General features: G+C 45.9%; 1 protein-coding gene across 2 annotated transcripts in view; it reads left to right on the forward strand.

The window, feature by feature from the left end:
• Positions 1-12,736, forward strand: part of RNGTT (RNA guanylyltransferase and 5'-phosphatase) — a 668,054-nt gene that overhangs the window by 133,346 nt on the left and 521,972 nt on the right. The gene's annotated exons all lie outside the window — the stretch shown is intronic.

Consider the following 12,736-nt stretch of genomic DNA (forward strand, 5'->3'; position numbering starts at 1 on the left):
TACATGAAAAACTGACGTGTGAATGAGCCTTTAGGGAAACATCTTTGATTAGATAAACGGAAACTGTTCTTTGATTCATGCTTCCTGAACAATGGGTAGCAGGAATCAAATCTGGCGTGTGTTATGTCACGTATACTCTAATGCACTGCGGCGTTTCAGAGAAAACAGGGTTTTGACCGGGTCATTAAAGCTTTTCAAGCAATTTTTTTTATACAAATCTGGTATGAAAAGCTTTGAAACTTTGCATTAATTTTGCGCAGTGCGAGACTGTGCAACCTTTTTAAACTTTTAGAATTTTAATGTAATTTTCCTAACTTTGGCATATCTAAGGCGGGACTATGGTGTGGTGTGGAATGGTGACCACCACTCGTCATATTTGTGAAGTCAAATCTTATTCCAGTCATTGAACGGGGTAAGGTTTAATACTAGGTGCACACCACTTGGTGCCTCGCCTTATTAATTGATCCATTTGCTCTTAATGAATCAGGTGCCTCACACTTCACCTCAGACCTTCATCAGGACCATCACGAAGAATGGCTTGTGTTTTTCTCTGAAGCACTGCAGCATTTCAAAGAGATCATATTTTGAAAAGCCGAAGGGGGACTTAAGTTCCTTGACTGACTAGTCTGAGGCAGGTTTTTGGTGTTGTTTCCCCGCCTTGCTCCAATAGACTGACCGGTCTCTCTGTATATAAATATAAGTAAAGACCTGTCGTCATGGGAAGCAGAGTGGGCAGAAACCGCCAGGGACTGGCCTCTTAATTGTCTTCCAAGACACTTAAGCTGGGTTTACACACTGCAACATCTCAAACGACATCGCTGTAACGTCACCGGTTTTGTGACGCAATAGCGATGTTGTTTGCGATGTTGCAGTGTGTGAAACCTATCAGCGACCCGGCCCCTGCTGTGAAGTTGTAATCGTTACAAATCGTTCTGGACCATTCCTAGGTCCTTTGTCTCCCGCTGTGCAGCATGCATCGCTGGAAAGTTTCAGTGTGTGAAAGACTTTGCAGCGACTTTGTTAGCAACTTCCCTTTCAAAAGGCTGCTTATCAACGTCCCCAACAACCAGCTAGGTTGCTCTGCAGGTCCGGATCGCTGTTGCGTTGTTGGCCAGGTTTGCCTGTTTGACTGCTTACCAGCGACTTAGCAGAGACTTAGGGAGGTCGCTATTGCGTCACAAAACCGGTGACGTTACAGCGATGTCCTTTGCGATGTTGCAGTGTGTAAACCCAGCTTTAGTCCCCAACCTGCTTTTCAAAGTACAGTTAGATCCAGAAGTATTTGAACAGTGACACAAGTTTTAGCTGTTCATCAATACATATTCATGATACAGTTATGCATTCAATATGGGCTTAAAGTGCAGACTCTAAACTTTTAATTTCAGAAATTCACATCCACGTTAGAGTAAGGGCTGAGGAATTACAGCTCTTTTAATATGTAGTTGCATCTTTTTCAAGAGACCAAATGTAATTAGAGAGTAACCTGAAAAGCTCTTTAGTGGGCTGCATGGACTATTCCCTCCTTAATCCATCTTTAATTAAGCAGATAAAAGGTCTAGAGCGGATTACAGGTGCGGCATTTGTATTTTAAAGCTGTTGCTCTGAATTCACAACATGCGGTCAAAGGAGCTCTCAATGGAAGAGAAACAGACCACCACTAGGCTGGAAAAAGGAAATCCATCAGAGAAATAGCAGGAATATTTGGAGTGGCCAAATGAACATTCAGCAAAACAAAACAAAAATTACACTGAGTTTGGGAACTCAAAAAGACCTGGACCTCCATGGAAGACTATAGTCGTGGATGATTGCAGAATCCTTTCCTTGCTGAAAGAAAACCCCTTTAAAACATCCACCCAAAGTGAAGAACTTTCCCGAAAGTAGGTGTTTTGGTATCTAAGTGTACCATAAAGAGAAGACTTCATGAGATCAAATACAGAGGGTTTACCACACTGTACAAACCATTAATAATCCTTGAAAATAAAAAGGCCAGATTAGACTTTGTCAAAAAGCATGTAAAGAAGCCAACCCAGTTCTGTAAAAGCATTCTTTGGAGAGATGAAAAAAAGACCAACTTGTACCAGAATTATGTCAAGAAGAAAGTATTGAGAAGGCGTGGAGCAGCTCATTATCCAAAGCATCATATAGTCTGTAAAAAATGGTGGAGGCAGTATGATTGCATGGCTTCCAATAGCACCGGGTCGCTAGTGGTTATTGATGATATGACTGAAGACAGAAGCAGCTGGATGAATTCTTAAGGGTACAGGGATTTATTTTCTGTGCACCTTCAACCAAATACAGCAGGGTTGATTGGACGGCGCTTCATAGTACAGATGGACATTGACCCAAAACATACTGCAAAAGCAACGCATGCATTTTTTTAATTTATTCATTTTTTTTAAGGTAAAGAAGTGGAATGTTCTGCAATGGCCGAGTCATCACCAGATATCAACTCCTTGTATTAAGACAAAGCTTAACCTCTTCATGACACATGACGTACTGTGGACATCATGGATCGTGTGAGTTTAATCCCTGCCGGCAGTCGCGAGCGATCCCTGCACATGTCAGCTGATTTGAACTGCTGACGTGCGGCTATCAAGCACAAGTGGATCCGAGCTCCAGTCGCGCCCGTTAACCCCTGGCATCTCACTGTCAAAATGTGACAGCGAGATGAAACAGCGCGCTGCAGTAATCATTCACTTACCCGGCGCCATCGGAAGTCACGTGATGTGATCACATGGATCTGATGGGTGCCATTTTTTGCACAGGGTCATGTAATGACTCCTGTAGCTATCATGAGTCACTTCCTCTTACACCCGGCAGACTGCCGTTTGTAGTAGGAGAGCTGCTTTTATGCAGATTTCAGCTGTGTAGCTGTGATCTGGAGAAATGGAAGAGTAATCAGACTGCTGATCTATATAGTCCCCTAGGGGGACTAGTAAAATAAAAAAGTAAAAAAAAAAAAAAGTTTTCAAAAAATAAAAAACCCTAAAGGTTAAAATAATCCCCAATTCGCACCATTGAAAATTAAAGAGTTAAAATACACATATTCGGTATCGCTTTGTTCAGAAACGCCCAATCTATCAAAATATGAAATCAATTAATCTAACTGGTAAATGGCATAGCGGTTAAAAATTTCCAAACACCAAAATTACGTTTTTTGGTCGCCGCGTATTTTGTGCAGGACGCGATAAGAGGCGATCAAAACGTAGCATCTGCACGAAAATTGTACCGTTAAAAACGTCATCTCGAGACGCAAAAAATAAGGAATCACTGAGCCATAGATCCCAAAAAATGAAAATTCTGTAGATCGTGGAATATGGTGCTAAAAGTGCGCCATTTTTTTGAGAAACTTGTGAATTTTTTTTTAACACCTTAAGATAAAAGTAAACCTATAAATGTTTGGTGTCTACGAACTCGCACCGACCTGAGGCAACATACCGAGATGTCATTTGTATCATATAGTGAACACTGAATACAATATCCCAAAAACAATCAGGCAGTTGCACTTCTTTTTTTTTTTTTTTCTTTGCATCTTTTTCACACTTGGAATTTTTTTGCCGTTTTCCAGTACATTATATGGTAAAACTCAGTTTCATTCGAAAGTACAACTCGTCACACAAAAAATAAGCCCTTATATGGCAAGATTGACGGAAAAGTAAAACGTTACGGCTCTCAGAAGAAGGGGAGTGAAAAAACCCCCTGGAAAATCGCCCGGGGTGAAGGGGTTAACAACAACTTAAGGGTATGTGCGCACGTGTGCGTATTACATGCAGTTACGCTGCGTTCTGCGTCCCCTGCAATCTATGGAGATTGTGCAGGGGTCGTGCGCACGTGGCATGTTAGAATGCAGCGATTCGGCTGCTGCCCGAATCGCTGCGTTCTAAGAAGTGACATGTCACTTCTTTCGTGCGTTCTGCATGCTGTCTATAGGGAGAGGCAGCATGCAGAGCGCACGAATCTTCCGGCACCATGCGCTTCAGAACGCAGCTTTTCAGCTGCGCTCTGAAGCGCACATTTTCGGTGCGGTGCAGAGCGCACACGTGCGCACATAGCCTAAGTCTGCTGCAGTAGAGGTCTGGCAAAGCAGCAGAAAGAGGAAACCCAGTGTTTGGAGGCAGCCATGGCTTGCAGACTTCAGGTAGTCATTGCCTGCAAAATATTTGCTATGAGCATTTTATGGTAAAGTTACTTTGTCCAAATACTTTTGAGCCCTTGAAATAAGTAGGCTTTGTTGAAAATCTTGTGTAAGGCTGCTTTCACACTACGTCTTTTTAACATGCGTCCTGAACGTTTTTTTAACGCAGAAACGGATCCAGTGCAAATGCGTTTTCATTTCAATGCATTTGCAATGGACTCGCGTTAACATGCGTTCACCTGCGTTTGCGTGCGTTATAGTGAGGATCCAGCGACTTGCAGTTTTTTAACATCTTTTTTGAGCTGCGTCCAACTTCTGCAAATTGCTGGATCCTGACTATACTGCACGCAAACGCATGTGAACGCTGGCGTGCTGATAGGCAGGATCCTGCTTGCTCTACTGAGCATGCCCAGAAGCCAGCCTCCGTGATCAGTCTATCTCTCTCCTCCCTCTGTCTCTCTCCCCCTCTCTCTCCTCCCTCTCTCTCTCTGTCTCTCCCCCTCCCTCTCCCCCACCTGAGAGCTGCGGACACTCGTAACCAAGGTAAATATCGGGTAACCACTTATCTTAGTTACCCGATGTTTACGTTGGTAACGTGTGCAGGGAGCCCGGCTCCTAGCAGCTGCAGACGCTTGTAACCAAAGTAAATATCGGGTATCCAAGCAAGTATACCCGATGTTTACCTTGGTTATGAGCCTCGCAGCTGTCAGATGCCGGCTCCCAGTCTGGCACGTTTAGTTCCCCTCACTCCCGATCACATGACTCCAATGCCCGCCCCTAAATATCCAGTGACAGGATCCTGCAAAATAAGACATGCATTTTTTGCTGTAAAAGCAGGATCCGCTTTTGCAGCAAAAAACCATTCAGGACGCATGTTAAAAAGACGTAGTGTTTAAGCAGCCTAACCCCTTTAATTTAACCTGACAGCTTACACTTGTATCAGTTGTTTCATTTTAAATAAAAAATAGTGGCATGCAGACCCCAAATCATGAAGATTAGGTCACTGTCCAAATATTTCTGGCCCCAACAGTGTTTTTCTCTGAGAAGTTGCAGTGCTTCAGAGTAAAATATACGCAGCTACGATAATGATTGCTTAACTCTCCCTGCGTCTCGTGTACTATGTATCAGATAACTCTGTCCCATTGATAATTTTATTGATTTATTTTGAGGTACATTAATAGCGTGGTAAAGTCCCAAAATTGGACAATACTGCATTTTGTGTAACTGCATATGTTTAGGCATTTCAAGGTTTTCAGAAACTTTGTGATATCTTTGTTTTGGATCCAGTTATTTACATAAGTAATGGTCACCTTTTGAGGTTCTCTTCTCTCTGGCTGAGGGGAAAAAAAAGTATTAAAGCTTGACACACCTGGAATATGTATACAAGGGCTAATTTTTATTTAATAGGTTTGGCCATTTTGTTTTTGGGCTGTAAGAAGTCAATCAAATGGAAAACGTACTGATTTCTTACAGAGTTTACTATGGTAAGGGGTGTAATATCTTAAACCATGTGCACACATTTAGTATTTTTACCTCAGTATCTGTAAAGCCACATGCACACATTGATTATTTGGTGACTTTTTTACCTCAGTATTTGTAAAGCCACATGCACACATTGATTATTTGGTGACTTTTTTACCTCAGTATTTGTAAAGCCACATGCACACATTGATTATTTGGTGACTTTTTTACCTCAGTATTTGTAAGGCCACGTGCACACATTGAGTATTTGGTGAGTTTTTTTACCTCAGTATTTGTAGACAAAACCAGGAGTGGGTAATAAATACAGAAGTGGTGCTCAAGTTTCTATTATTCTTTCCTTTGATTGTTCTATTCTAGGTTTTGGCTACAAAACCTGAGGTAAAAAAACTCACCAAATACTGAACGTGTGCACGTGGCCATGGAGTAAGTAGCGCGAAGAAACCATTATGATGTAGCCATCCCTTAGTTGAAGCTGTATTCTCCTATAATGAAAATGGCCTTTGACACAGCTGTGAATTTGTAATTTGTGTGTGTTCTGCAATCAGTGCGGTGGCCTCTGTGTACCAATTGTTGCCATGAATTTGGAAGAATGTTTTGTTTGAAGCCGTTGACTTTTATACTAATCAACGTGTCAGTGTCTTGCCTTCATCTTGTCATTACGTCTCTCATTAACAACGCCAGTAGCAGATGCTTGTCCTAATGAGTGGAGCTCATGTTCAGACAGGATTAACAAGTATATAGTAAGAAGGCAACAATCTGGAAGAAAATGAATTATACAGTCATATTGCTAATAGAAATATTATATATTACTCCAATATATATATATTAATATATAAATATATATCTATATATATAATTTCCTCTGTCTGTCTGTCTGTCTGTCTGTCTGTCTGTCTGTCTGTCTGTCTGTCTGTCTGTCTGTCTGTCTGTCTGTCTGTCATGCTCCGAAATTGTGTCCTTACGGTGACACAAAGCTGATTGGCCGCTGGGCTCGCCATGGCCCCGCCCCCCCACACGGATTGGCCTCTCGCCCCGGCTCTCTGCAGGCCCCTCCCCCCTCACGCAATGCACGCTCGCTCTGGCCCAACTCTCACGGAGCTCCGATTCCCAGGTGAGTACACACACACATCAGATCACACTCACTCTCACACTCACTCTCACACACACCTCACACATCACAACATGCTGGGATATCGCTTGCTTCTACACCGGCTCCGTCAGGATCCCGGCAGCGCCAGACATAACCTTGCGATGCTGGGATCTTGACGGAGGCCGTGAAAGCTGGTAACCATTATACACATCGGGTAACTAAGGTCCCTTAGTTACCCGATGTGTATCATAGTTACCAGTGTACACCGGCTCACACTCTCTCTCATACACACCTCACACACACATCACATCGCATCCACACATCAAGGTCCTGCAGCTGCGGAACATACACACACATAACAGCACACACACACACACATACACACACAAATCAGATCACACTCACACACACCTCACACATCACATCGCATCCAAATACTCACAACATCCTGGGATATCGCTTGCTTCTCGGCGGCGATACTGTGCTGTTGTGAGCTTCCAGGACCTGCCGGGGGATCACATGGCCAGAAGCATGTGATATCCCCGGATGTTGTGAGTATCAGCGCGTATGTGCAATATCGTCTGTGTGTGTGTGAGTGTATGCGATCGGGTGGGTGTGAGTGTATGCGATCGGGTGTGTGTGAGTGTATGCGATCGGGTGTGTGTGAGTGTATGCGATCGGGTGGGTGTGTGTGAGTGTATGCGATCGGATCTGTGAGTGTCGGCAGAGGAGCACGGCGTGCTGGAGGAGGCTGAGAGGAGAGAGGCTGAACCTGGGGAAGGCTGGGATGGGGAGGCTGATGCTGGAGACGGAGAGGCTGATGCTGGCGCAGCATGGCGGATGGAGCACCTTTGGGAGTGCGCAGCATGGCGGATGGAGCACGTTTGGGAGTGCGCAGCATGGCGGATGGAGCACGTTTGGGAGTGCGCAGCATGGCGGATGGAGCACGTTTGGGAGTGCGCAGCATGGCGGATGGAGCACGTTTGGAAATGCGCAGCATGGCGGATGGAGCACGTTTGGGAGTGCGCAGCATGGGGGATGCAGCACGATGGGGAGTGCGGAGTATGGCGGATGGAGCACGTTTGGGAGTGCGCAGCATGGAGGATGCAGCACGATGGGGAGTGCAGAGTATGGCGGATGGAGCACGTTTGGGAGTGCGCAGCATGGAGGATGCAGCACGATGGGGAGTGCGGAGTATGGCGGATGGAGCACGTTTGGGAGTGCGCAGCATGGCGGATGGACCACGTTTGGGAGTGCGCAGCATGGCGGATGGAGCACGTTTGGGAGTGCGCAGCATGGGAGATGGAGCACGATGGGGAGTGCGCAGCATGGCGGATGGAGCACGTTTGGGAGTGCGCAGCATGGGGGATGGAGCACGATGGGGAGTGCGCAGCATGGCGGATGGAGCACATTTGGGAGTGCGCAGCATGGCGGATGGAGCACGTTTGGGAGTGCGCAGCATGGCGAATGGCGCACGTTTGGAAGTGCGCAGGATGGGAGATGGAGCACGATGGGGGGTGCGCAGCATAGGGGATGGAGCACGTTTGGGAGTGCGCAGCATGGCGGATGGAGCACGTTTGGGAGTTCGCAGCATGGGGGATGGAGCATGTTTGGGAGTGCGCAGCATGGCGGATGGAGCACGTTTGGGAGTGCGCAGCATGGGAGATGGAGCACGATGGGGAGTGCGCAGCATGGCGGATGGAGCACGTTTGGGAGTGCGCAGCATGGGGGATGGAGCACGATGGGGAGTGCGCTGCATGGCGGATGGAGCACGTTTGGGAGTGCGCAGCATGGCGGATGGAGCACGTTTGGGAGTGCGCAGGATGGGAGATGGAGCACGATGGGGGGTGCGCAGCATACGGGATGGAGCACGATGGGGAGTGCGCTGCATGGGGGATGGAGCACGATGGGGGGTGCGCAGCATACGGGATGGAGCACGATGGGGAGTGCGCTGCATGGGGGATGGAGCACGATGGTAAGTGCACACCTCCCCCCAACACACACACATACGCGCGCGCGCGCGCGCACTGCACAACACACCACACCACACACACACACTGGGAACCACAAACAACTGCCCTACACAGACACCCACACACACAGACAACGCTGCACACACAAATATACGCACATACCGCACACCACGCACATTGCACAAAACATACCTCCCCCCAAAACACACCACACACACACAAACTGCGCAACACACACACACAACGCTACAGACACACAGCGCTCCACAAACAACGCAACACACAAACAACACCGCTCTCACCCCCCATCACACCCAGACAACATCCAGAACATGTACAGCGCCCTACACAAACACTTGGTAACTACACACAACAACATATATATATATATATATAATCATACATGAACTACACAATACGTAAATTCTAGAATATCCGATGCGTAGAATCGGGCCACCTTCTAGTATATTATATAATCCATCATGGTGTGTTCATTTGTATTGGCCTCCCTATTGCATTCACCCCATGCTGTAAAGCAGATTTTGGTCTGATTGTGAACATTGTGTTATTAGGTTTGAGCGTAACATTTATCAGACATGGTAAATTGGCAGCAGAGGTAACAGCTAAGAGCAGAGGTGTTTGGCATTGCACTGTCAAGCATAGAGATAAACATATTACTATAGAAATCTGATAACAAGAAAACAAGATTAATTTGCTCAAATAACTGTAAGCTCATGAATAGGATAAATGTATTCATGTTCCTTTGAGAATGAATATACCATGCTAAAAATTCTATAAAATGGCAATGGATTGACCGCATGCACTTATTTGTATGCAATGGGTAGATGGAGTTCCATACACCTCAGAGGTTAGCATGCATGATTTAATACACTAGCTGTGATACAAAGTATAAAGTATCTATGGAAACTGTTTAATGTTCCCTTAGGCTACTTTCACACATCCGGCTGTAGCAGTGCGACACAATCTGGCGCTCTGCTGAAAAAAACGAAACCGTTTTTTTTTTGCCGCCGGTTTCGTTTTTTACAGCATTGACTTGCATTGGCGCCGCATGGGCTTGCGTTCCGTCCGTTTTTTTGCCACATGCGGCAGATTTAGCCGATGCAGCGGCCGGATGGAACGTTCCCTGGCACGTTTTTTGCTCCGGCCAAAAAACCCGCATCGCGCCGCATGCGGCCGCTGCTGCACATTTTTCAATGCATGTTTATGGACGCCGGATGCGACGCGATGCGGCAAAAACCGCATCCGGACGCCGCATGCGGTTTCTTCCACTGTGCATGCTCAGTAGCGTGTCACAACCGGGAAAAAAACGGACGGGCCGCATGTTAAAACTTATGCAAAGGATGCGGTGTTTTCGCCGCATCCGTTGCATAGGTTTCACAGCCGGATTGAGCCGCAGTGCAAATCGGATGTGTGAAAGTAGCCTTAGTCCAAAAGGACAATCTTCAGCATGAGGTGCAGATCCATGTCCTGCTTTTTGTTAAGTGTCCTTTGTTTAGAAGGCTATCAATAGACGCTGTGAGTGGGGCCTCGTCCGGTCAGCGAGCGCTTGCAATATGTCTCTTGCAGTATACTAAAGCGGGCGTGCCACTCAGTGTTCTGGAAACAGCAATGTATCCTATCCCCTTTACATTCAGCGCAGCCAATCATTTGTATGTGTGCTGCATATTAGCGGATAACAGATTACAACCCAGTAAAGCCAGTTATAATCACTCAATTCAACGTACCAATTGATGAGGAGTCTGCAAAGTGGATGTACTGCATCGCTGTGACCTGGACACTGAAGTGCGGCACGCCCGCTGAAGTATACTACAAGAGGCATATTGCTAGCGCTCGCTGACCGACTTTGGGTGCAAGCAGAAAAACCTGACAGCACATGGCATCCGATTTTTATGGATACATTATTCTGTAGCTTAGTAGACTATAAATGGTCCTGTAAATAACTGTAGAATTATTGTTTCTGAGAAAAAAAAAGCCCATCGCATACAGATGCTAGGCGTGAAGAAAGTCACACACTCGCATAGCATTCGCATTACATATGGAATACCAAATGGATTTCACTCATCCAACCTTTCTGGATGAAAATCGGACCGATTTTTTTTTTTATTTCATTTTTTTTATCCACAGATGTCAGCAAACCTTTATATGATTAATTTTGATTGTCGTGATATGTTAACATTCATATATGACCACTTTCACTAAAATTGTGATGTCGGGTTTTCAGATGTGTGAAGAGATGCATTGTAAAACTACAAGAAAATCAATAAATTAGAATATCATCAAAAAGTTTATTTCAGTGATTCAGTACATAAAGAGAAACTCTTATATAGAGTCCTTACAAAGTGATCTATTTCAAGTGTTTATTTCTGTTATTGTTGATGATTATGGCTTACAGCCAGTGAAAACCCAACAGTCAGTATATCAGAAAATTAGTTTATATAACACCAACTGAAAACATTTTTAGGCTATGTGCGCACTTACCGGATTTTGCCGCGGATTTTCCGCGGATTTGCTGCATGTTTCGCTGCAGAAAATGTTCATAACATCTTTGCAGTGAATCACCAGCAAATCCTATGGAGAAAAAAAATCCTGAGCGCACTGGGCGGAATTTGACAGCTGCATGTTTTGCTGCGGGAATCCCGCAGCAAAAACAAGTGCATGTCACTTCTTTTCCGCACATCGCTGCGGGATTTCACTCCATTGACTCCAATGTTAATCATGAAATCCCGCAGGGAATAACGCAGGCAGCAAATTCTGTGCGGTTCACTGCGTTTTCCTGCGTTATTCCCTGCGGTATTTCGCGGTTTACCTCCGGTAATGTACATCGCCTGTCTGCGGTTTTGCAGGGAAGTGATGTCATTACAGGAAGAGGAAGCCGTGCAGAGAGTAAACACACACATCACAGACACAGAACACATCACAGACATAGAACACATAGACACAGACATACATAGAAAGAAAACAGAAATATAGAAAAAAAAGAACGTGGGCTCCGCTGTATATTTACCTTCCAGCCGAGGTAAACACACAGCGGCGGGCCGGTATTCTCAGGCTGGGGAGGGAGAGGGGCAGGGATAATGTCCCCCGCCTCACTCCCCCTCCCGCAGCCGAGAATATCAGCCGCAGCTGCCCCGGCACTGTCGCATGCATTATGCGGCACTACCGGAGTGTCCTCGGCTCTTCCTGCCACCCCGTGTAGCAGTGGTAGCAAGGTAATACAAGGGGTTAATGGTGGTGGGGGATCACCACCATTAAATCCAGGCTTGATAATGGCAGCGTCTATGAGACAGCTGACATGATCAACCCGTAAGTAAAGTGAAAAAAAACACACAGACACCGAAAAATCCTTTATTTTAAATAAAACCAACAAGCCTCGTTCACCATTTTATTAACCCCTCCCGCACCAAAGCTCTGGCCTAATCCACAGCTCCGACGTTCTGCGCTGCTTCCATCCAGCCGCGACTGTCACAGACACAGCGCTGAATGAATGCAGCAGACAGCAGAGGTAACTACCGGTCATTTCCCACGGCCGGTAATGTGAACTCACTGCCGACCGTGGGAAATGTAGCTGTCTGTCTGTCTGTCTGTCTGTCTGTCTGTCTGTCTGTCTATCTATCCCTCTATCTATTCTTCTGTCTATCTACTATCAGAATTAAATGTATTTTTTTTTTCTTCAATGTGCTTTATTGCATTGAATGCAATAAAGCACATCCCAACCCGCACGCGGCAAAACCGCGGCAATACCGCGAATAATACCGCGGTAAAACCGCAGCAAACCGCATGCGGTTTTCGGGTGCGGTTTCCCGCGGTTTTTTACCACGGGTGCGGTAATCTTTGAGAGGATGCGGAATTTTCTCAAGAAAATTCCATTTCCCAGTGCGCACATAGCCTAAACTCAGAAATGTTGGCTGAAAAGTCTGTACAGTAAATGCACTCAATACTTGATCCGTGATCCTTTTGCATGAATTACTGCATCAATGCGGTGTGGCATGGAGGCGATCAGCCTGTGGCACTGCTGAGGGGTTATGGAAGCCCAGG

Source organism: Anomaloglossus baeobatrachus, chromosome 3 (genome assembly GCF_048569485.1).
Source record: "Anomaloglossus baeobatrachus isolate aAnoBae1 chromosome 3, aAnoBae1.hap1, whole genome shotgun sequence".
In the NCBI taxonomy this organism is placed as follows: domain Eukaryota; kingdom Metazoa; phylum Chordata; class Amphibia; order Anura; family Aromobatidae; genus Anomaloglossus; species Anomaloglossus baeobatrachus.